This window comes from Dermacentor andersoni, chromosome 2 (assembly GCF_023375885.2).
Source record: "Dermacentor andersoni chromosome 2, qqDerAnde1_hic_scaffold, whole genome shotgun sequence".
In the NCBI taxonomy this organism is placed as follows: Eukaryota; Metazoa; Arthropoda; class Arachnida; order Ixodida; family Ixodidae; genus Dermacentor; species Dermacentor andersoni.
This window is the reverse complement of record NC_092815.1, coordinates 163,773,525-163,795,579: the sequence shown is the minus strand read 5'-3', so window position 1 is coordinate 163,795,579 and position 22,055 is coordinate 163,773,525. Positions and strand designations below refer to the sequence as shown.

General features: G+C 45.9%; 1 long non-coding RNA gene across 1 annotated transcript; it reads left to right on the top strand.

Annotated features, from left to right (window-relative positions):
* The first annotated feature begins 13,402 nt into the window (after positions 1-13,402).
* Positions 13,403-16,229, top strand: LOC129387427 (uncharacterized). The gene is made up of 3 exons (XR_008614654.1): positions 13,403-13,587; positions 13,830-14,006; positions 15,989-16,229. It is a non-coding gene; the product is annotated as an uncharacterized lncRNA (long non-coding RNA).
* Positions 16,230-22,055: the final 5,826 nt, after the last annotated feature.

Below are 22,055 nucleotides of genomic sequence, written 5' to 3'. Positions count from 1 at the left end.
GAAGTAGTTTATTAATTATTTAAAAATAATTATCTATTTTTTTTCGATCCGCGTAACGAGAGAGAGAGAGAGAGAAAAATAAACTTTATCGTTAGATCAGGCTTTTTGAGCCCAAAGGTGGGTGGCCTCTTCAGTCCAGGTAGCCACGGCTCGCTGCAGCAGCCCGAGCCCTGTTCACCAACTGTAGCTGGTTGTCAAGGTCTTGCGTCACCAGCAAAGCCTCCCACTGGTCTTTCAATCCTTCCTCTTAATCCGCTTCTTTCTGCATGTTATCGCCTGGTGATGATGACTGTGCTACTTCTCGATTATTCCTGCCCCCAGCACAATATGGCGCAAGGTGTTGGGCGTGTCCGGCGGGCAAAACTTGCAGTCTCGCCCGTAGGTGCCCGGATACATGGCCTGCAGCAGTGCTCTCTTATTAGGCGGAATGAAAAAAAAATATTTGTTTGAGTATTTCCCAAGTGACGGCAAACAACTTTACCTTTGTTCTGTCCAGCTACCTGATATTTGCCTATCTTTTAATTCTGGCTGAACTTAACTGGCACACCCTGTATATGGAGTTCCGTGCCGTCACGCTACCTGGTCGCATGACCCGTAGACGCGCACTGCACCATCCACTTAAATAGCCAAAACCATCGACTGAGAGATCCGCGACACCACAATCGGGTCTTTCGTTCGTTCGATCGTTCAGTTTAGCGATTTGTTTTCGTTGAGAATCGACGTCAATGGTTTCCGGACAACCCTTTTATACTTCGTGGGCTACCTTTCAGTGCAAGAAAAAGGTAACACACAATGTGTACCTCGCTGGAAACACTTCATGACCCACCGTAGTGACGTAGTAACTTCGGCGTAGTGCTCGTAAGGCCGAGGGCGCGGGGTCAACTCTCGGCCCTGGCGGCCGCTTTTCGATGGGCGCGAACGGAAAAAGAAGTGAAAAAAGAAAAAGACAAGAACAAAAATTTCATGTACCATGCACAGAGTGCACGTTAATGAACCCCAGGTAGACAAAATTATTCAAGAGTCCCTCGCTTAGGCGTGCCTCTTAATTATGTCATCGTTACCACACGTATAACCTCCTAATTTAGTTTTTCGCACACCTCAATTTGACATTAGCTACAATTCTCTACAGCCCCCTTAATCTTACGTGCTGACAATAAAAAGTAGAACTTATAAACCTATCTAATTATTTCTAATTGGATAACGAGATTCCAGCAAGAATATGTATTGCAGTTTCTCAACGACGCTCAACGCATTCACGTTGAGTAATCCGTCTTCCTTAAGAACTTCCTGGTTGAGAGCTTGGACGTGAAGCATGTAGTCGCTTTCTAGGTTATGGTCAAACACTGAGGCACGTCCAGCACCAAAAGCTTTCCATCTTTACCGGAAATTTGTCTCTCTCGCTTCACGTAGTAAGAACATATCGCGTACAGAAAAAAAAAAGAACGACGTCCAAGTCAATTCACTCTGCGACGAGAAAGTAACGACCATACAAACGCAAATGCCCTCTTCGCCTGGACTCCTGCGCTTGCGTAGCAGCATCTACTGCCACAGAGCTCTGCCACTTCATAAATAACGAGCGAGGCAAGCTAAGTCTCGTGCATTTTTCTGTACCGCTTGGCGTGTCACGCTTGCTTAGCGCCAAGGAGAAATAGTGACGGCCGATATAGGAACTGAAGGATGCTCGCTGTTCTCGAGCACACGAAGCCGTAACTCGAAGCAGAAGCGCTATCACCCGTTATGGGCATGAGCACGCCTCAAACACGTAGTGAATACTCTTTGTAAAAAATACAAACACCAAAAAAGAAAATTTGTTTTCACTTCTGCAAACTTATTTCCCTGTTACCTTGCTTATAGGCGGGGAAGAAGAAGAAGAAGAAACTTTATTAAAGAATAGTCCGGCAGTTCTTGCTGTGGTGGCCTCAGGTGACGGCTCAAAGTCCTTGGACTCGAGCGGCATCTTCGGCTTGCCGGATGGCCCAGAGCTGGTCTGCCAGCTCTGGGAACATAAAATATATTTTTTTCTTATTATCAGCAGTTGCATTTCAAAAAAAAAAGAAAACAAGCTGGACAAAGTATAACTGCGTTGTATAACTAGAGGTGTAGCAGCACAATTTAGGAGTTATAGTTAGCGAACACCGCTTTGGTCGTTGCCGTGTAGGTGGGTGCAACGAAACACCTTCTCTTCGCCAGAATGTGCAGCGTCGGAACATTCTGTTTTGTACAATGTATCCGCGTAGTTATTGAAAATAATAAATTCAATAATAACTTTCTAATGCGAAAGTCACGGGGCCTTTGAGTAAATACTGATTCATCAACATATATTTTCCTACAATTCACGTCATGATGTCATAAGGCAAGCGGAAAAAAAAACATCACATGTAAGAAAACAATCGGCAAGACAAAGAACTTACGGGACGCGATCGCCATTTCTTCGAGACATGTTTCGCGTGCACGAATAAGCTTTACACTTAAGATCCACTCAGTTCACACTATTTGCCACCAGTTCAGAGCCGGCAGCTGCTTCTGCGAAATTGGCACACGACCTGGTACACGAACGCTGCGCTACCTTTGTTGATGAGCGCAGAGAATGCTGTGAACTTGTCCTGCACGAAAGCACTTCGTTCGTTTCACTGAGTGAAATGAACGACGACGTGCATATGTCGTCCTGTTGAGCTGGTGAAACTCAGAGCGAAGTGTAGTACGTCCGAAACTTAGTTCATACTGGACATCTAGTGTGCTGCCACAGATAAAAACGATAGGGGACGCCTCAGGGACCTTGGAATGAAGTCACGTGTGCGATTAGTATCACTTGCACTGTCCACAGGAAGAACTTTGGCAGCACGTTATATCAATAATGGGACTTAACCCGAAAAGACCGCTGCGCTGCCACATTCTAAGCTGAAGAAAAGGCTGGGATATTAGCTGTGTTTAAACGGATTTCAATGCCTGTACGTGGCGCCAGCTACAGATGTTTTCTTGAATATACATGTGCCCGACGTGTCGCTATTTCCACAATAAATAGAAAAAAAGAGACATCTGTTCTCACGCACATAAATTAAGGTAACTGTTCTCGGAAAGAAGCCCGTAATTACTTTCGTGAGTGCGTGAGTCTTGCGTATGTTGGGTCCTGCTTCACTGTTGCCCGGTTGTGACGTGAACATGGTAGAAAAGTGTTGTCACAAGAGTGTTGCCCACAAAATTTATCAGTGGACATAATGACGATAGCAAGACAGCTCGAACACACTGTGTTCCTCAACATACATCGACTAGAAGAAGTCTACAAGGCTGCACAATCAGCATCAAACGAAGAAATAAATATCACGCAGTGAATGAATGTGTCACAAAAGAGGTCTTAACAAATAAAAAAAAACTAGAAATAAGGTATGAAAACTCAAATTTAGATTTTTATATAAATAAAAATAAATAACCTAACCGGGGAAACAGTACTAGCCATCAGCAGGGGCTTCAAATGTAAAACATTGTCTATAGTAAATCCCTTTATTTTCTGTATGTATTCGTAGACACGCTTTAAAGAGGAACAACTCGACAAATATGAATTAAGTCAAGTGTAAGATTGCTATCTTAAGATGTAGACAATGACCTTCTACCAGTTCCTCTATTCAACAACTCTAAACTCTTATTGTTGCAACCGCAAAGTAACGAGCGACTGTTAGAGTATATGTAGTAAAAAGTATACGAATATATTTACCTCATGTGACATATTCAATCGAAGAGCTACACTGTTAGCAAGATAGAGAATGGAGAAATCGAGGAATATAGGTAAAAATGTGCTTTTGAATGCTATGAAAACATACGAGCCTATTTTTTATGCGTTTGCATGCTTAGGATACTGCACACTTTCCTGGGGCTATCTCTATGTTTGTGTCTATATATCTATGTATGATTGTGCGGAACGTGTTACCTTGGTCACTCGCTAGCCAGTGCTGAATAAATAGGGTAACATGTCGGACATCTGTACGGAGATAACAGAGTTCGAAACCAACCATCGAACCAACTTAGGTCACTGATTATGTGGCAATGCGTGCGTACGGGCCGCTCTTCAATGAACCTCTTTCACGCCTACATGAGTCGCTGTAGACGTGGGACTCGGTAGATGTCGCTGCTCGAAGAAACTATTCGACGCCGACTTGGAGCGCTGGACCACTCGATATGGGCTAATCTCTAATGAACGTATCTGATGCCATTTGGCTTGCTGGGCATGTACCAGTAGGTTTGTGCCCCTCTTCGAAAAACGACTTCGAGGCCAACTTGGGTAATAAGGCATGTGCCGCTACGAATGCGCCGCTCTTCAATGACGAAAAAGATCCCTTAAATATCTCAGACGCTGAATGGAATTGAACGAACGTCAAAAAGGCTCCTCAAAAACAGCAGCCCGACTCATCAGCAGGCTTCGCCACAAATGCACTGTCTACGTGCCATTTTTCAGTGATCGCCTGTCAGGCCAACGGTTTAGCGAGCTGCGCTATGAATGTATTGGGTATGTGCGGCTCTTCAATGACTCTATCACCAACTTAGGTTAATAGGTATGTGCCACTGAATGAGCAGAGGTGACATAAGAGTTCTCAGCCTTCACACGCATTACCGCTACGTGCTACTCGTCTCGGAGGCCATGCACGTACTACTTGGCAGTGCCACTTGATGGCGCAACTTGTCCGGAAAGGCTAGCGAAAGAGGAACCCGGTTGCCGCATGGCGCGTTTCTCAGCTTTGGCATGCGCTGGCGTGCCATACCTTTCGGAAGCAGCGCGCAGGCCTCGCGGCAGTGGCGCTAGATGGCGCTGACTATTCTTCAGGAAGCGCGAAAGAGGAGATGCATGTTGCGCGGGGCGAGGGATCTGATGATGTTGTCTTTCTGCTCTTTCGGAAGGCGTTGGTAGGCGTCTTTGACCGTGGCTGAGGGGACGCCCATCTCTGTTAGGAGTCGTCTGCGTGCCCTGGTGCCGGAGGCTCTGAGAATGTGTGCCCTTTCTTGTGCTTCTGCAACTGCTTCAGGGGTATTATGAATACCCAACTGCATGAGTCGGCCGGTGCGTGTGTAGTTCTAAGAAAATAACTCAATTTTCTGCCATTAAGCCTTCAATGAAATCACTCGCGAGCTTTTTAGTACCAGACTGACTCGCCAAGTACAGTAACCAAGGCATTGCATATGGCGGTTTTATTACAGCATGTTTTTTTACAGCGAAGCTGTATATGGCTAGGATCCCGTGTATTTTTATTGTCCGTGAACAAACCTATCATCATCAATGGCCCATATCCCCGTAAGCACAGAAACTTTGTAATCGCTTATAGCCCCGCAAGCCAGAGGCTACAAGCACTGAGTAATAGGAAGCGGACAGTGCTTACATTTATTGGAACCATGGATATAACTTACAGAACAGCATGTCAAAAACTGTCATTATCAATGGCTCATACCCCCGTACGCAAACAAAAAATGCAATGGTTCATACGCGCACAACCCTAAGGCAGACAGAGGCTACAAGCACTCAGAAAATTGTAGCGAACAGAAGAAGAGCACCGAGCAGACACGTCTCTCACATCGGCTCCGTCTTTTTCGATGTTCCGCTGGCCAATTTTTTGAGGTACGACGATTTCAAGCACATCATCAAATTCGTGAAGTTTCCCAGACTCAACTGATACGAAGTTTCGAGGTGGGAACCAATTTTTGACAATTTTCTTGGACTTTCTCTGTTCATCCCACTACGTGCGGAGCTAACCCTAGCGAGGAGCAGGACCCATTAGGCCTTGCCGGCCTACGTGCCAGGGGGACATGGCCGACTCCCGTATGGAAGAGGACAACGAGGAAGATTTCGGTTGGCAAGTGGCTACCGGACGACGATCCCGTGCTGGAAAGAAGAGCAGCAACGCGGCGAACGCGACGCCAAGTACCTCGCAAGCGTCCGGCGGAGACGCCGCTACCGGCGGCAGGAAGGGACCCGCCACCAACACCGGCTCGATCAAGTATCGTATAGTCAAGGCCTCAAGGATGCCCCAACTGCCCGAGGGGCATCGGAAGATTATAATCAGGCCACGAGGAGGACTAAATTTGAGTAAAGTAAGTACCACCGCTATTGGAACTGCAGTGATCGAGGCTTCAGGCCTAACGGCAGAGCAAGCAAGTGAAAACATGGTGTGCCCCAACTTCACACAAAATATCGGGGTGGTGAGCTCGCCTGAACCAGACCATGCGGCAAGGTACGTAAGAATCAAGTCCTTCAATATCGTGGAAACGGAGTACGAGGTCAATGCGTACGAGACGGCCCCGCACGCCACGTGCAAAGGGGTTATTTGACAAGTCGACATCAGGGACTCCCAGTCTACTATCTCAAGGAATATCGTGCATGAGCGCAACCCGTTCGCTTTGGCCGCCAAGCGCATCAAGACGTCGGGCTCAGTCATCGTTCTCTTCGATGGACTGAGAGTGCCAAACTTTGTGCGCTACGGGCCGACCTTGTTGAGATGTTATCTCTACAGGAAACACTTTGATGTGTGCTTTACTTGTGGTAGGGTAGGACACCGCTCGGACGTGTGCCCCACGCCAGACTCTGTTCAGTGTAGAGGGTGTGGAGCCCCCAATCCACGAGCGGACCACGTTTGCACGCCCAAGTGCAAGTTCTGCGAAGGAGACCATCCCACCGGAGACAAGGCGTGCAAGCAGAGGTTTCAAACACCCTATGTGGTACGAGCTCGCCGAAGGGAATGCGCCCGGTCACGATCGGCAACGAGAGAGAGAAGCCGCTCCAAGTCGGGAGGAGCGCAGGCGCGCTTAGAAGATGGAACACCTGGTGCCAAGCAGACAGTTGGGACCGCCTGGGCGGATAAAGTCAAAGTTACGGTGAGAATCGTCGGTGGCGCCACTACGCCGGCGGTGACTGAAAGCAATGATGCCAGAATAGAACAGTTGATTAGGGAGGTAAACTCTTTGCGTAAAGCTAATGAAGAGCTGACCGAACAGGTAGCAGAGCTGAAAAAGAAGGCACAGCCGAACACTGCCAGCGTAGCAGTAGCCAGACCAGTAGGTCCAAGCAACGAACCAAGCGAGGGAGATAACTCCCCCGCCCCGAAAAAAAGAGCAGTAAGCCCTGAAACTGACTCGGTTTTCTCAGTCCTCAGCGAGCTGAAAGAGGTAATCAAAGAAATTAGAGAGACGACGGAAAGGACTAACATTAAAGTGGATAAACTATGAAAATGGAGGTTAATGGCCGAACAGCGAGTCAAGAAACTCGAAACGAAATGCGACGATGACGAATTCTTGCCGTCAGAGTCAGAAAGCGTAAAATCGCTCTCCGGAACGTCAGGGGGCGCTCCAAAGAGATCGATCGCGGGTAACAGCAAAATTAACCCCTTCAATAATCATGGATAGCGCGCACAGTTTTAGTGTGTGGCAGTGGAATTGTCGCGGATTCCACAACAAAAAGGCATCGCAGCGCCAATTAATTAGATCGATGGGGGTCAAACCAAAAGTAATTATGCTGCAGGAAACCTTAGCGGAGGAAGTAAAGCTAACCGGGTACAAATCGGTATGTAGAGAAAAAGATTGCGGGAGGGGATTGGCCACCCTCGTTGACAAAAAGCTACCCTTTATCGAACACGATATTCATCTCGGATTGAGTAAAATCGAGTATATCCTAGTAGAAGTCGTACTCAAAAGGCACAAGGGCAGGGCGCAGAGTATCTTCTGCCTAAACATTTATAGCAGTCCCACCTACAAGAAACAAAGCTTTAGGGCACTTTTCAACAAGGCACTCAAAGTCGCAAAGAGCTCCCTGCTCATCATCGGAGGGGAGTTTAATGCCCCCTACCAAGCGTGGGGATACGCTTGGAATACAAAGAAAGGTGAGGGGTTATGGAACCTTGCCACGGACCTGGGACTGTGCCTGATCACCGATCCGGCTTTCCCCACCCGCTGTGGCACGTCTACGTGCAGGGACTCTACGCCCGACCTAACTTTTGTCAACAACTCGAAACAAACTAGTTGGGAAAACTCGGGCACCGATCTAGGCAGCGACCACTATATAATACACATAGGTATAGGTTTGCCGAAACAAGAGACTAGAACCTTTCGGTGCACGGACTGGGACCTTTTTAGGAAAGTTAGAGTGAAGAGACTAGAATCGGAACCGATAGAAGCGGGCAGACAGTCCTTCCAGACCTGGATCAACCAGCTCGAAGAGGACCTCAGGTAGGCCACTAAAGAAATTAAGACCGAATAAAACATAAAGAGCATAGACAGTAGGCTCGCGCATCTGATCGAGGCCAAACAATCCATTCTGCACAGATGGAAAACGCAAAGACTGAACCGAAAGCTCAGGAAAAAGATAGCGTTGCTAAACAGACAGACCGAGGAGCATTCGAGAACGATCATGAAACAGCAGTGGGACGAAGTTTGCCACTTGGCAGACGGCAGAATTAAACATGGAGGCAGTTGGAACATCCTCAAACATCTATTGAACGAGAGCGACACTAAGTCAAACAAGATAACGGCAATTACAAAACTGGTACATCAAGTCAGCCAGTACACGACTCAGGAGGTAGTCATGAGACAGCTCGCGGACAAATATCTCCCGCTCAAACAACCGGGCAATAGTGACGAACGCGTGGAGTACATTGGAGGACCGTGCGAGGAAATGGACCGTGATGTCACCGAGGGTGAGGTACGGGCCGCCCTCCATGGTCTCTCTAGTAGGTCGGCAGCCGGACCCGACGGTATTACCAATAAACTCTTGATGAATCTAGACGATGAGTCAGTCGATCACTTTCCTGACGGATCATTTCACCGAGTTGTGGAGAAAGGGAGACTGTACGGAGGAATGGAAGATAGCTAACACCATCCTCATACCAAAACCGGGCAAACCGCTCCATCTGGATAACTTACGTCCAATCTCGCTTACATCGTGCATAGGTAAAGCTATGGAACAGGTTATTCTTAACAGACTCACTAGATACGTCGAGCAAAATGACATACTCCCGTATAACGTGATCGGTTTCCGCCCCGGACTATCGACTCAGGACGCCATGCTCCTGATCAAACACCAGCTCATACACGTTAGCCCGGTGCACGCGAGAGCGATTCTGGGACTAGACGTCGAAAAAGCTTTTGATCGCATAGAGCACAAGGCCATCCTCGAGGTCCTGTCCGAGCTGGGATTGGGCGAGAGGCTATAGAGCGTAGTCAAGGCGTTTCTGGGCGGTAGGCAAGCGAGCCTCACGCTAGGAGAACTAAAATCGAAGGTGATGAACCTGGGAAACAGGGGCACCCCGCAAGGGGCCGTGCTTTCGCCCATGTTATTTAATCTAGCAATGACCAGAGTCGCGAGGAAACTGGAGAGTATAGAAGGTATACACTTTGCAATATACGCCGATGACATAACCATATGGAGCGCCAACGGTTACGTAGTGCAAACGGAGACCAGACTGCAGGAGAGCATACACGCCGTGGAAAGCACGCTAGGCGAGTTGGGACTCAACTGCTCGGCGGCAAAGTCGGAGCTTTTGGTCCTAAAACATCGGCGCAGGGGTCGAAGACCCAGGGGCTACGTCCCCGGGGAGGAACCCAAGATTATCTTACGCTGTCACAACGGATCCGCGATCAAGCAGGTACAAAAGATTAAAGTTTTAGGCTTCCACATAGCAGCGGGAGGTACCAACCTGAATGCCATTCAACACATTTCAAACAAGACGGACCAAGTCATCAGGTTACTAAGGAGAATCGGCAGCAGACACGGAGGCGTGGGTGAGGACAGCGCTCTAAGGCTAGTGCACGCCTTCGCTCTCTGTCACTTCACCTACGTGGCAGGTCTATTTGAATGGTCGCAGGCCGAGCTGAACAAGCTAAACACTATGATCAGAAAGTTAGTGAAGGCTACCCTAGGTATACCCATCAGCACCTCGAATGTGAAGCTCATGAACCTAGGCGTGCACAATACGATAGAAGAGATGGCGGAAGCGCAACAGATGGCGCAGCAGGAAAGACTGACGAAAACGCGAGCGGGCAGGCTTATACTCAAAACGATAGGGACAGACCCCAATAGATCGATGAACCCGAAGGAATCCGAGGTAGAATTGAGCGCGAACCTTAGAGATGCCATCAGAACCACCCCCCTCCCGAGAAATATGCACCCGGAACACAATGTTAGCAGGAGAAAAGCGAGAGTGAAAGCTTTGTTGAAAGAAATTGAACAGCTAGGACAACAGGCGGCCCTTGTAGACGCTGCCTGGGTCCAAGGCAAAGAGGCCTACACCGCCGTGGTGGTCGACAGCCGGGGCGAGGTACGGGACGCCATCACCATCTTCACTAAGGATTCCACGGTGGCAGAGCAAGCCGCGATTGCTCTAGCCATCAGGAACCGTAAATGGTCTTTAATCTATAGCGATTCCAAAGCAGCAATTAAGAGCTTTGACAAAGGCTATAAAGCTGGGACTGCGGCTAAAATTATCGACAAGGTCGAAACTATCAAAACTGAAATCCGATGGTTTCCTGCACATATGGGACAAGTGGACGAGACTCGGCCAAACCTCAACTAGGTGACGAACGACCTGGCACGAGGACTTGCTTGCCGTGCCGGTCAGAACCGAACCGACGCCCACTACCATTCCGGGGAGCATAAAGATCACTTACTAACTTACAACGACATCACTAAATATTACTACTTGGGGCGTAGGCAATTCCCACTGCCGCACGTAAAATTGAACAGGGCTCAGGCAGTCACGCCACGTTTACTGCAAACCGGGACGTACCCCACTCCGTATTTCATAAATAAAATTCACCCCGAAGGAGAAATTAGGAAAGAATGTAACATGTGCGATGGCATCATTGGCATCAGACACATGCTGGCGGGCTGTCCCGCGACTCTCGCCGACCCCGAAGAAAAATGGCTTTACTGGTACAAGACGATATCAAGCTCTTCATATCAAGATCACTACGGCCTTTCCAGAGGGTCCACGATGGCGCCATAAGGCTCGGCCTGGCGGTTCCGACGTGGACGCGGCCCGCCTCGGTCTGAAAAGACCGGGCTTCAGGACACTATTAAAGTTTTGTGAATGAATGAACGAGTGCATACATTATTTGTTTTGTTTTAAAAACATACATACACTTGACAAAAAACGAAAAGCGAGGAGCAGGCTGGCAACTTCCACTGGAAGGGGCACAACGCCTGCCTACTTTTGAGAAAAGAGTGGACGGAAACATAGAAAATAACTCAATACAACATGAAGACCAGCATAAGTTTCAATAAAAAATGAGCTCAAGAAATTATCCGAACCACATAGTTGATGATAAGGCCTCATGATGATAATGCGAAGTACTTAGCGCTCCGTGCAAAAGTTTCCCGATAAAGACTTCTGTTGCGCAAGCTGCCATTGCGATGGCAGCTTTCGACATAGGGTGTGACGTCCCAAACTTTTCGTATATAACATAGCCAGTCTAGAAATTGATTCGAATGTCGCTGCAGTACGGCTATGAACCGTGCTGCGTTGTCAAAATTACGGTTACCTACCATTACTATAACACATAACTACTATCGCTTCTCTAAAACCATAAAGCATTGCACACCACCTTCAGCAGTTGTAGTGGTAGTTTTCAACCGCTTCGCCGGTCATCAGCCTTCACTGCGTGCAATAGCTAATGTTTTATTTTTACCAGAATATCCAAGTTGTAGCATTTAGGCAAAAGTCTAAACAATTTCTCGAAATCATTTCCACTGCGTAGATATGACGAAACATCGATTAGGTTGTGTATTTGGTCAAGAAATCGGCACTCAGTAAAGAAGAGATTGGAGGTTTCTTTGCTCGACAATTATTGAGAAGTATGCACTGTGGTCTGAGCATATGTTCACATGATGAGTGCGTGATTATACTTAGGTATCGCCCAAGTATGCTACGCGGATCGCGAAGTTACGTGTAGTTTAAATACTGAAGTCAGAAAGAACGTTGAATATCAGAACACTAATGTAAAGTTAGTAGAAGGATAAAAAAGCAAGTAAGGCAAAGTGGCACTGACATCGACAGTGACAAGTGAAAGTTACGCTACGGGTTGTCTTGTTTAACGCATCTTTGACAAACAGTGCAGTGCCACATACAGAACTATGTTCACATATACGAAAGTCCGTCATATTCCCCTGTTTATATACATCCAAGCACTTCAGATCAGCTGCGAAATATCCCGTGTTGTATGCTGCGGAAAAAATATACTCATCTGCAGGAAACGCATGTGAAGAAGGTGCATAGATAGAAAAGTTCATATACTCATTTCGCCGCATTCAACATTTGTTATTTTTTGAGGTGCCAACGCTTTAAGTTCAATCTTAAGTTTTGTTAAGTTACGCTAGAAGGTCACATAACGTGGGAAACTATTCGTGCTTTCATAACTTTTCCTGGACTTTTCCTGGAGTACACATATCAACATCTGCGGAAATGCCTCCCGATCCTTGGGATATTCACACCGGAACCTCCGTAAGGCGCCGACAAATCTCCGCAAATTAGCCTATCTTACATTTGTTCGCCCTAAACTTGAATTTGCTTCTTCAATATGGCCCGCTCATTAAATTTATTTAACCACTATGCTAGAATCAGTTCAGAATAGAGCCGCTCGATTCATTTCACAAAATTACAACTGGAACGAAAGTATAACGCAAATTAAAAACAATCTATCAATTCCTCCTTTGAACACTCGTCGTGATGTAGCACTTTATTGTATTTGGAGGCGATCCGACCGCTGTCAACCAGATGTAGGAGTCGTCGGACGATCTCGCTGCTGCCACCATTTGAAGGAGTTGAAGGTCGTAGAGAGGAACTCAGTGGACAGGATTTATTTACATATTAACATTGTGAACAAGACATATATCGACAGTCTAGCGTGACTCCCATATGGAGCACGCGAGACGACGCATACAGCAAACAGCTTACGAGCACACAGCTCATTACGACGAGCACACAACGAGCACGCACTAGCAGCCGGCAAACGCTGCTTATAAGCACTTGGTCCCCCCTTCATTCCAAGCGAACGGAAACATTCGTCCAGTCATCGTTCGACGTCACCGTTCGACGTCACCGAAAATGACTCGCCCTTTTTGAGGAGCGGGCTCACATACACGTGTTGCACAGGTTTCAGTGCCGCACACACACACAGGTGTAAAGGCACAACCACACGCGGTGAATCGTGCGCGCCTGGCTGCGCGTCACGCGTCTGCGAGGCCGTACGCGCCTGTCCTACGCGTCTAGAGAGGGCAGACGCGCAGGAAACGCGCGCGTCAAGGAGATCTTGATCTTGGGCGTCATTTTGAGCGTACGCGACGGAAGTGGCAGCTTGTGCACCGACGTCACGTGGGCCGCCTGTACACTTCCGGCGGTTCGGAAAAGTTGTTGAAGTTTCAGAATCGTGTGGAGACGCCGGGAGTCGCTGCTGGTTTCGTGTCGATAGAGCACAGAGGCTATGGAGGCGATCAACAACGAAGCGCTGATCGCCTGCGTTGAGGCTCGACCTGCGCTTTGGTAGCAGGCGAAACACAAGCGCCACTAGAACAAGCACTTGACGAGGTGGTCGTGGATCGTCATGCCCAACGCTGCCGAACAGGTGAGTGCTCGGAATTTTATACGGGCGTCATAGCGGAGCAGTTTCAATCGTGATCGAGCCCGATCGGGGTCGGATTTAGTGATCACGATTGCCTGTACCGCGCAATCTGCGTAGAACCGATCGTGATCGAGAAATTTGATCGCGCTCGATCGCCATCGAAAGCCTAGCTGTGTGGCACTGGTATAAGCTGCCTCTCTCATCAGCCGACTCGCAGATGTCGAAAACGCGTTTCATCTGTGCAGATGACGTTATCACAGCGCTGCAGAAGTGATGGAAGTCCCTGAGGAATAAATTTCGGCGCCTCGGAAGACGTTTCAGAAAGAAAAGAGCCGCGCCGTGCCAGTCGACGTTCACGACGACGTCATCTGGCTGTTTTTTGACCAGATGATGTTTCTGCGCTACACAATGGAGTGTAGACCGTAAGTTATCTTGAAGTTTCCATCTTAGCCGGCGTGTTAAAAATGAAACACGGGATTTTAGTGCTTTCCCTTTACCACGTTGACCGGCGATGCCGTATGTTTGTATTATAGCTGGCAATGCACCGCACTTATGGGAATCGACTCAAAATTGTGCTTACACAAGCAAGTCGACAAACAGTATGCATTATATTCAGCTTTGTCTAATTGGCGATAAAATATTTGTGCTGCATCGCCGCTCCGATTATCGCATATTTCGTTAAATGTGATCCGTAAGGGGACATACAAGCAGTACAAGAATAGCTTTGTATATTTATTTATTTAGGTACCCACAAAGCCAGTTTGGCTTTGCAGTGGGGAGCAGAGAAAGCAGAAATACAGGTACAAAATAACAAGTAAAGTAGCACTTAAAAACCTAACAATAAAGCATAAGACAGAAGTACAGAGAATATCACATACAAATTAGCAGGATGAATAAAAAAAGGGGCTTGCATGATGCACACACAAAAACAAAACACAAAACATGCAAGTAGTTTTTTTTTTATTATTCTGTGCACTGATCCTAGAAGGCGGTGTGCAAGTCAATGGCCAGTATTTAACTGAGTATTGAATGTTGCTATATTCACGTGTACCTTGGGCACTTCAATGCACAGTTTTAATTTTGCATTTTGTTGCTTGCCAGCAATGTGCAAATCGGTGCTTCATCACAGACCCTCAAATATTACCTAGCTTGTTTAGGGATTCATTCAGTGTCATCATGCTGTAGGAATAAATGCGCCATAGTACTGACATTGTCAGCTGTGTAATTGATAATTCCTTTTGTGTCTGCTCAGCAGTGTCCTTACCTAATTATCAGCCTGCGGTTATTTTGCAGATCCCAGGTGCTGTGGTTACTGGTTTAAGCGAAGCTCTCACGATGTTTATAGAGAACGCTGTTCCTGCTTAGCAAAATTTCCAAGCAAGGACTAGATGATCCAATTTAACACATTCGCACTGTGCAAAAAATGATTACTGAAATTTTACATGCCAAAACCACGATCTAGTTACATTATTTTAATTGGTATTTGCATTACGTCCAGTACTGGTCACTCGTGCAACACAGTAGCCAGTAGTTAGCTGGGATGACAATGGTTCAACGACTACATTAATATCAGTATGAGGCGAGCTATTTGGCAAGACAGTAGGAGCAGCGGTAGGAAAGTCCAGAGAAGAGGCGAAAAAAGCTTGGCTGGAAGAAACCTTCTGGAAGGGTTTGCTCGCTAAGGTCAGCTTTGCTGGGCCAAAACACCCTTTACAAGGCAGATGGCAAGAAGACAAACATTATTAGACGTAACTTCCTAAATACAAACAACAAATGCACTGACTACTACATACACAGCTTCACACTGTGTTTAGACGTACATTCAGTTAAGAAAAACAGTTTAGAATGAGATGAAGTTTACAAACAAGTGAAAGGAAAACAAAGTTACAAGCCAAGAACGTTTCAAGTAGAAAAACTAGAACAGGAGAGAGCCTTATGCTAAAGCAAGACCTAACAGTACTACTACTCTATGTTTAGAAAGTGCAAGCATAGGTCTTTCAATATGAAAGTTATTAAGTGGTTTTACTGAGTAAATGCAGTGGAATGCTTCCTGCTAATTATTTCGAAACTGAAACATTCCAAATATCATAAACTGTTTTGAGTAGAAGTAATCACTAGGCTTTAGGCATGCAGATCTCGTAAGAACTGCTTAGATGCATCACAAGCAAAAACAGAAAAAGATACAAAAGCTACACTTACGCGCATGCAGAAACTGTTCATTCTGGTTGTGTAGGCAAGCCACTTTTGTCCTTTCAAAACTGATTCAGAGCTTCAGTATACTCTAATAAAATCACACACTAAAACAAATGTGGACGGATTTGAGCCTTCATATATTTTTGCATCCAGACTGGCACATTATTTACACATTGACAGTATGTGCAAACCTTATTACGCTCACATGCAGGATGTCCGCCAACCTTCCACCAGTGCCCCCATCGAGTGAGGAGGGAAGTGCTGCAGACATCTTAACAAAAAATGTGCCAGTTTTCCGATCTGGCAACACTTGAAGTGCCATCACCGTCAAGTGAAGAGTCACAAGCGCCAGCATCGACTCTGTCTTCGGCGTCGCATGAGTCTGTGGAGTCTCAGGACATTTTGGAATCTCTTGAATCACCGATGTTTCAAGAAGTTCTGGTTCCTGAGGATTCTGAGGCACACCACAGCAGTCCGCAGTCAGAAGCATCACTGGCTTCAGCAGGCAGTCGTAGGTTGGATACGTTAGGAAGCATTGCTTCTGAAGCAAAGTCAAGGGGGAGGAAAAGGAAAAATAAAGATTAGAGTCAGTTAATATTGGAGGAATTAGGCAATGTTTCAAGTGCAATCAAAAGATGCAAACCACGGGACGACCTCGAACTTTTGCCGTCTCTGCTCAAACGCATTAGAGAGGTCAGTGAGCATATGCATCTCGACTTGAAAATTAAATTGATGCAAGTAGGAGAGTAATTCAAAGATTAATGTTTTTAATGTATACTTTTTGTATAATAAAGCCAAGAGACAATGAAACAAAAGGAAATCATTGATGAATTTAATTACTTTATATCGAAATGGAAAAATAAGGAGGAAAATGAAAGTATATGAAAAGGTAGCTTCCCACTAATGGGAGACAAACCCACAACCTTTGAATTATGCTTGCATTGCTTTACCAGTAGAGCTGCAGCAATGGCTATCCCTCTGCAAACTTTCTTGGGCCTGTATGTGCATGTACTAGATCTCATCCTGGTAATGTTAGCCAGTGCTACTCGTGCAAGAACACTCCAAGAGCCTAATCTAGTACACATAAACATTCTATGAAATTGATGGTGGAATAGCCTCCAGCTCAATTGGTTTTGGTTTTATCTCCCACCAGTGGCAAGCTATATTTTGTCCACTTTTATTTCCCTTCGCCTCATGATGTTGACATTACAAATAAAATGACAGTTATTTTCCTTTATGCTTTATATACGTTTCCTTGTCTGTTGTTGTCATGTCAAAGCCCCTCAGCTCTTCTTTTTTGTTCATTTTACATTGTGTTGTATCCATATTTTTGCGCGGTACTCAAAAATTTCATAAAGTTGATATCTGTGGGCCTGGTTGGCTGGCCATTGCTGCTGTAGAGATGTGTGAACATGTTTTAGCAACACACCTACGATAAGAAGCACTGACTTGCAACTAAAGGTTTGTTGCTGCAAGACAGATGTTTATCGCTTTCAACTGTGTTTACTCATTCAGCCTGTCTTGCAGCAATGAACCTTTTTGAGTTCACCACCTGTGCATGTAGAGTTTGTGCATGCATGTAGAGATGCCTGTACATGCCTGTAAATAAAAAGAAATGTAATGAACCTTCAACCAGACCCCACTGAAAATTTCGGTTTTATGCTGCAAGTTGTAAAGCCTGTCGGGGCGTTCTAGCAGCGCAAGCATTCTTCAAATTGTTTTATTATTATTAGAAGAGGTAGCAGAAAGGGAAAAGTCTTGCCACCACATAGCCAGGAGGCGAGGTTCACTGCCAACATAGACAACCTCTACCTCTCCCACAACTATCATCCACAAGCAACCTTCCTTGCATTTTTTTTTCTTTCTGTTCCGTGGCTCAGTTCCAGAGTTGGTTTTGCATGTTCTGCATTGGATGTTTGGCCAAAGTCTTTGTACGTAATCAGTGTGTAAATGAGACATTTATACGTATGACCCTGCTTCTCTGGCAGGAAGCAGGGCTACCTGACTGGAGCCGTGAACAGCATGTGAGCTTTAAAAAATTTCTTAAGCTGAAAAAAATGTAAGAAATTTCTGCGGCTGTCGTGCTGTTCTGCAGTTGTTTAATACTTTGCAGGCACGATCGCCACTATATGACTTACACACCACTGCAGAGTCTAGCCGCCTCAATCCCCACACAGTAAGTCAAGGCAACGTCTTTTATGTCTTACCGGGATGCCAAGTAGCTTGAATGCGAGTTGAAAAAAAATTAGTATGCATGTCTCAATTGTTTGAATACTAATTATGATGACATGATTTTTCTTGACAATGATCTACATGGCTGTGGGAGCCCTTTTCAGGTGACATACGATCAAAATTCATTTGTGTAGGTTAGCTACTACCTTTGTTTAATACTACATGTGCAAGCATACCTCAGTGCATGTTTTACAGGTTGCGCAAGGTCAAAAGCACTGAGGTAGCTTTTGTGCGATGCCAGTCGATGGCAGTTTTTTTTAGAGTTAGCCGTAACTGTTACACTGGTGATGCAGTAAGTGGAAACTTTCAGTCTCTGTGATCATGCGATCATTTTTTTCTTGTATTTCTTTTCACGCGCATTGTCAGTCGTTTCGTTCTTTCTTTTGTTTTGCTTCAATGTTTTGTGACTCCTTCCTGATTTGGCTTCCGAAAGGCGGCGGGCAGTAATATGTAAATAAAATAAAATAAATCATACATTAAATGACAAAGAAGCGGTGTTCTGTATTCCTCCAATCGCACATTATTACTCTAGGGGCAACTGTCCTTTACCAACCTCAATGCTACAGCAAGTCGTTCTCCAGGCTCCAGGGGTTTCTCGAATGTGGTGCTGCCGTGTGAGGTCCTCTGCTAAAAAGCTCAATAGCTTGTCCAAGAGCTGCGGCGCCTTGCGAAGGAACTTTTTGAAAAATCCGTGGTCATCCTGACGTATCCGTTGCATCTGTAAAAAATGGTGCATTATTGCCTGGCAGCAAGACCATGCCCTGCCCACATACACGCGCAGGTATCAGAAGCTGTACACTTTTCACTGACACACACGTATAGCGACTAGCCATCATTAATTTTATCCCCTGCTTTGTTTATGTGCTTGAATAAAAACAGTGGTTCGGCAAAACAGGAGAGCCAGCCAACGGTATATTAAAATCGTGCGGTCACTGCCAAGAAACTTCCGAAATTAGTCGCACAGAATTTTAACCTGCCCCCCAGGTCACAATTTAATTACATTACACTTCATATTCTACAGTCACACTTCTGAGAGACAGAAAATATAGGAAATCATATCTCGTCCACAAGCTTCATATAAGACAACCAACACGTGTAAAAAGGTGTTCTTGAATCTATGTGCTATACTAATGGCACAAATATAACTAGCAGTCCTTAGCTTTGTGTACGGGTGTGCTAATACCAAAAAGTAGGTTTAGAATCGAATCAAATGAAGAAAAAATAATCTGGATATCAAATAAAATATCGAATAGCAGAAAATGTATTACAAAACTTAATCCTTACAAATTTTGTGCAAGAAAAGAGGGTGCTACACAAGCTCTGTGTAAACAGTATGGTCTACTGTTAGTAATGAAGGGAGCTCCAAATTAGTATTAGAGATTGTATGTTAAATAGAATCAAGCGCTTCTTCCCCTCTGAAGCTGAACAGTTAATGACCGTATGTCGTACGGCATACACGGGTTAGACTGACGGCGGTTGAAACGTCGTGAGGTGTCGTCACCACGTATCCAATATACTATCTGTATGCTTCCGGCGGCTAGCCCGATCTTCGCCTATGCTTTCGCGCTTTCCGAACTACACCCTGCTCTTGTCGTTCCCCCTGTTCGCGTACGTTACGTTATCGTTTCGATCGATGCTGTCAACCTGGACGAACCTTGCACCGACGACGCGATGCTGTTCTGCGAATTGGGCGTTCGTGCGCTGCGAGTACGATCACCGCATTACTACTTTAACCCTTTCACTTATGCGCGCACTTAAAAACGCTGATAAGTAATTGCTGTCCTAACGAAGATAAGTCCCCATGTCCAAACACTGGCTCCTAGTTCTACCACTGTAGATCATCGAAAGGAAAGAAGTTACTCACCGCCGTAAAGTCCTTCTTTACGCAGTTGAAAGACTGGCCGGACCCACCAACGTCGCCGCAGAGGCCGCAGACGCTTTCTGCGCTGCCGCCGCCTTTGCAAGAGCAGCAGCAGCAAAAGCTTCTTTCTCATGTGGTACATTGCGGGGAGAGAACGCTGATGCCGGCGAAGCAAGCGGCTAAGCAAGAGCTCGGCAGCAACGTTGTGCGTGATCGCGCGAAGATGTCAGCTGCAGTTGTGAGCAAGCAGACGCTATCGCGCGTGATGTTGATAATTGATGTAGCTTTTCTTGCCATAAGGATGTATAGATACGAACAGCGTGCATTTCTCAATTTAAAAACAGTGTACTAGCTCTAACATTGATAAATTAAATAAAAATGGCTAGCCATAATGAAATTAAAGATAAACTTTTCTCAAAGCCAAAAACGACCGTTTCCGCCATCGCTGGGCCGCTGGTCTGTCAGCCCTGTGCTACGCGCAGCGAAGCGCGCACGTGTGCGCGTATCGTGTGGCTGGATGCCCTTCCCTTCATCACCCGCGTACGCGCACGCAGACGCGTACGCTTACGTGTACGCGTAGCGAGACGCGTATCCCGGGCTGCGTGTGGTTGGGCCTTAAAGGTCCGGAGCCGACGTCAGAGGGGCTTCGTAGAACTCTGCTCTGTCCCGGGTGGCACGCCGGGTAGCACATTCCTGAGCTGACCCCGCGGCACGTGGCTGCCGGTTATTCGCAGTTCTCTGAAGTGCGCCCCGTCCGGTTGGTTGGGAACACGTGATGCGGGCTGAAATAGCTGGCACGTTGTCATACGGCCATTCCTAACAACTTATATTGCTGTTTCACAAATACGTTCACGGACCGAGGCCATCAGCAACTGCTCTGCAAGTTCACCTCACGAAGATTCACCTCACGAAGATTGCATAAACATCTTTCTTTCACACGCATCTACGGCAACACAGGCGCTTTTAACTCATCTGCACTTCCACGTGTCCTCGGCTTGTGGAACGACCTTCCCGATATCCTGGTAGCTGAAGCTAACAAAGGAAAATTCCGTCACGACATAAACATTCATTTCTTACTTAAAAAAAAATTCTTGTCTGCGTTGCTTCTTGTATGCTTTCTTTTTGCCTTAGAATTTATAGAGTTTGTGTAAACTTGACTCTTCGTTGCATTATTATTAACAATGCATTGTACAATTGTATAATTTTGTATGATTGTTTGCTCTTTACACTGTGTAAATTTTTTTTCCTTACCCAATGCCCATTCTTCGGGCCTGTAAGGTATTTTGAATAAATAAATAAACTGAGGTTCCACCTATTGAATTCTAAGGAATATAGCTCGCCTGCATGAACATTTTCTCTTTGTGCGTAGAATACATCATTGAAATGCCAAGCAATTCTACTTCATATCAAAATGCATGCTTCTTGATATCTTATTTTCAAAAAGAAATACAATAGTCGTTTCCGAATTGTCAAGGTGCATTCCCATGAGTATTTTTACGAAGAAAATGCCGCATACAAATCACTGGTTCCCACTTGCCTATTAGTCTCACAAGTGCTCAGGGTTTTCGAATTCTTCTACAAGATTGATGTGCTTCAGAATGAATCAGTCAAGTAAATATTCTCCAAGAAGACAAATTGGGCTACCACCTTGAGAAAATGCACAAAGGGAGAAGGAGTAGCTACAGCTAGCAGCCACTTCTTTGCGTGCCGTTTTCTTCCTTAATGCCTTACGTACCGCGCACAGCCCCTAGAAGCCCTTGCGAAGATTCCTCGGTGAATAGAAATGAGATGATTACCATAGAATTGTTTGACCCTGCTTCCTCTCTTTCCCGTTACTATGAAAATATGTTAGCTGAAAAGAAAAAAATAAAGCGAGCAAGGAAAAATCAGCTAGGGTATTCAATACTCAGACATAGAAAGAGAACGTTTCGAGAAAGTTGAATGTCTTGTTTCTTCGGTTAACCTCGTGGGTGCTTCCGTACATCATCGAACATTTTCTTCCGAAACAGAACGGAGAGAAGGCGAAAGTGGCAGACTGCTTTTGTGTGCTTGCCCCTTTAAGTAATGGCCCATGTCTCTTGTTTGCAAAATGCAGGCATATAATGCAGGACCGGAACGGCAGTTTTCCGTGTGTCTTGCGTTCGTTACGAACTGGCTGGTAGAACTCGGAATGCCTCCTAGTTGA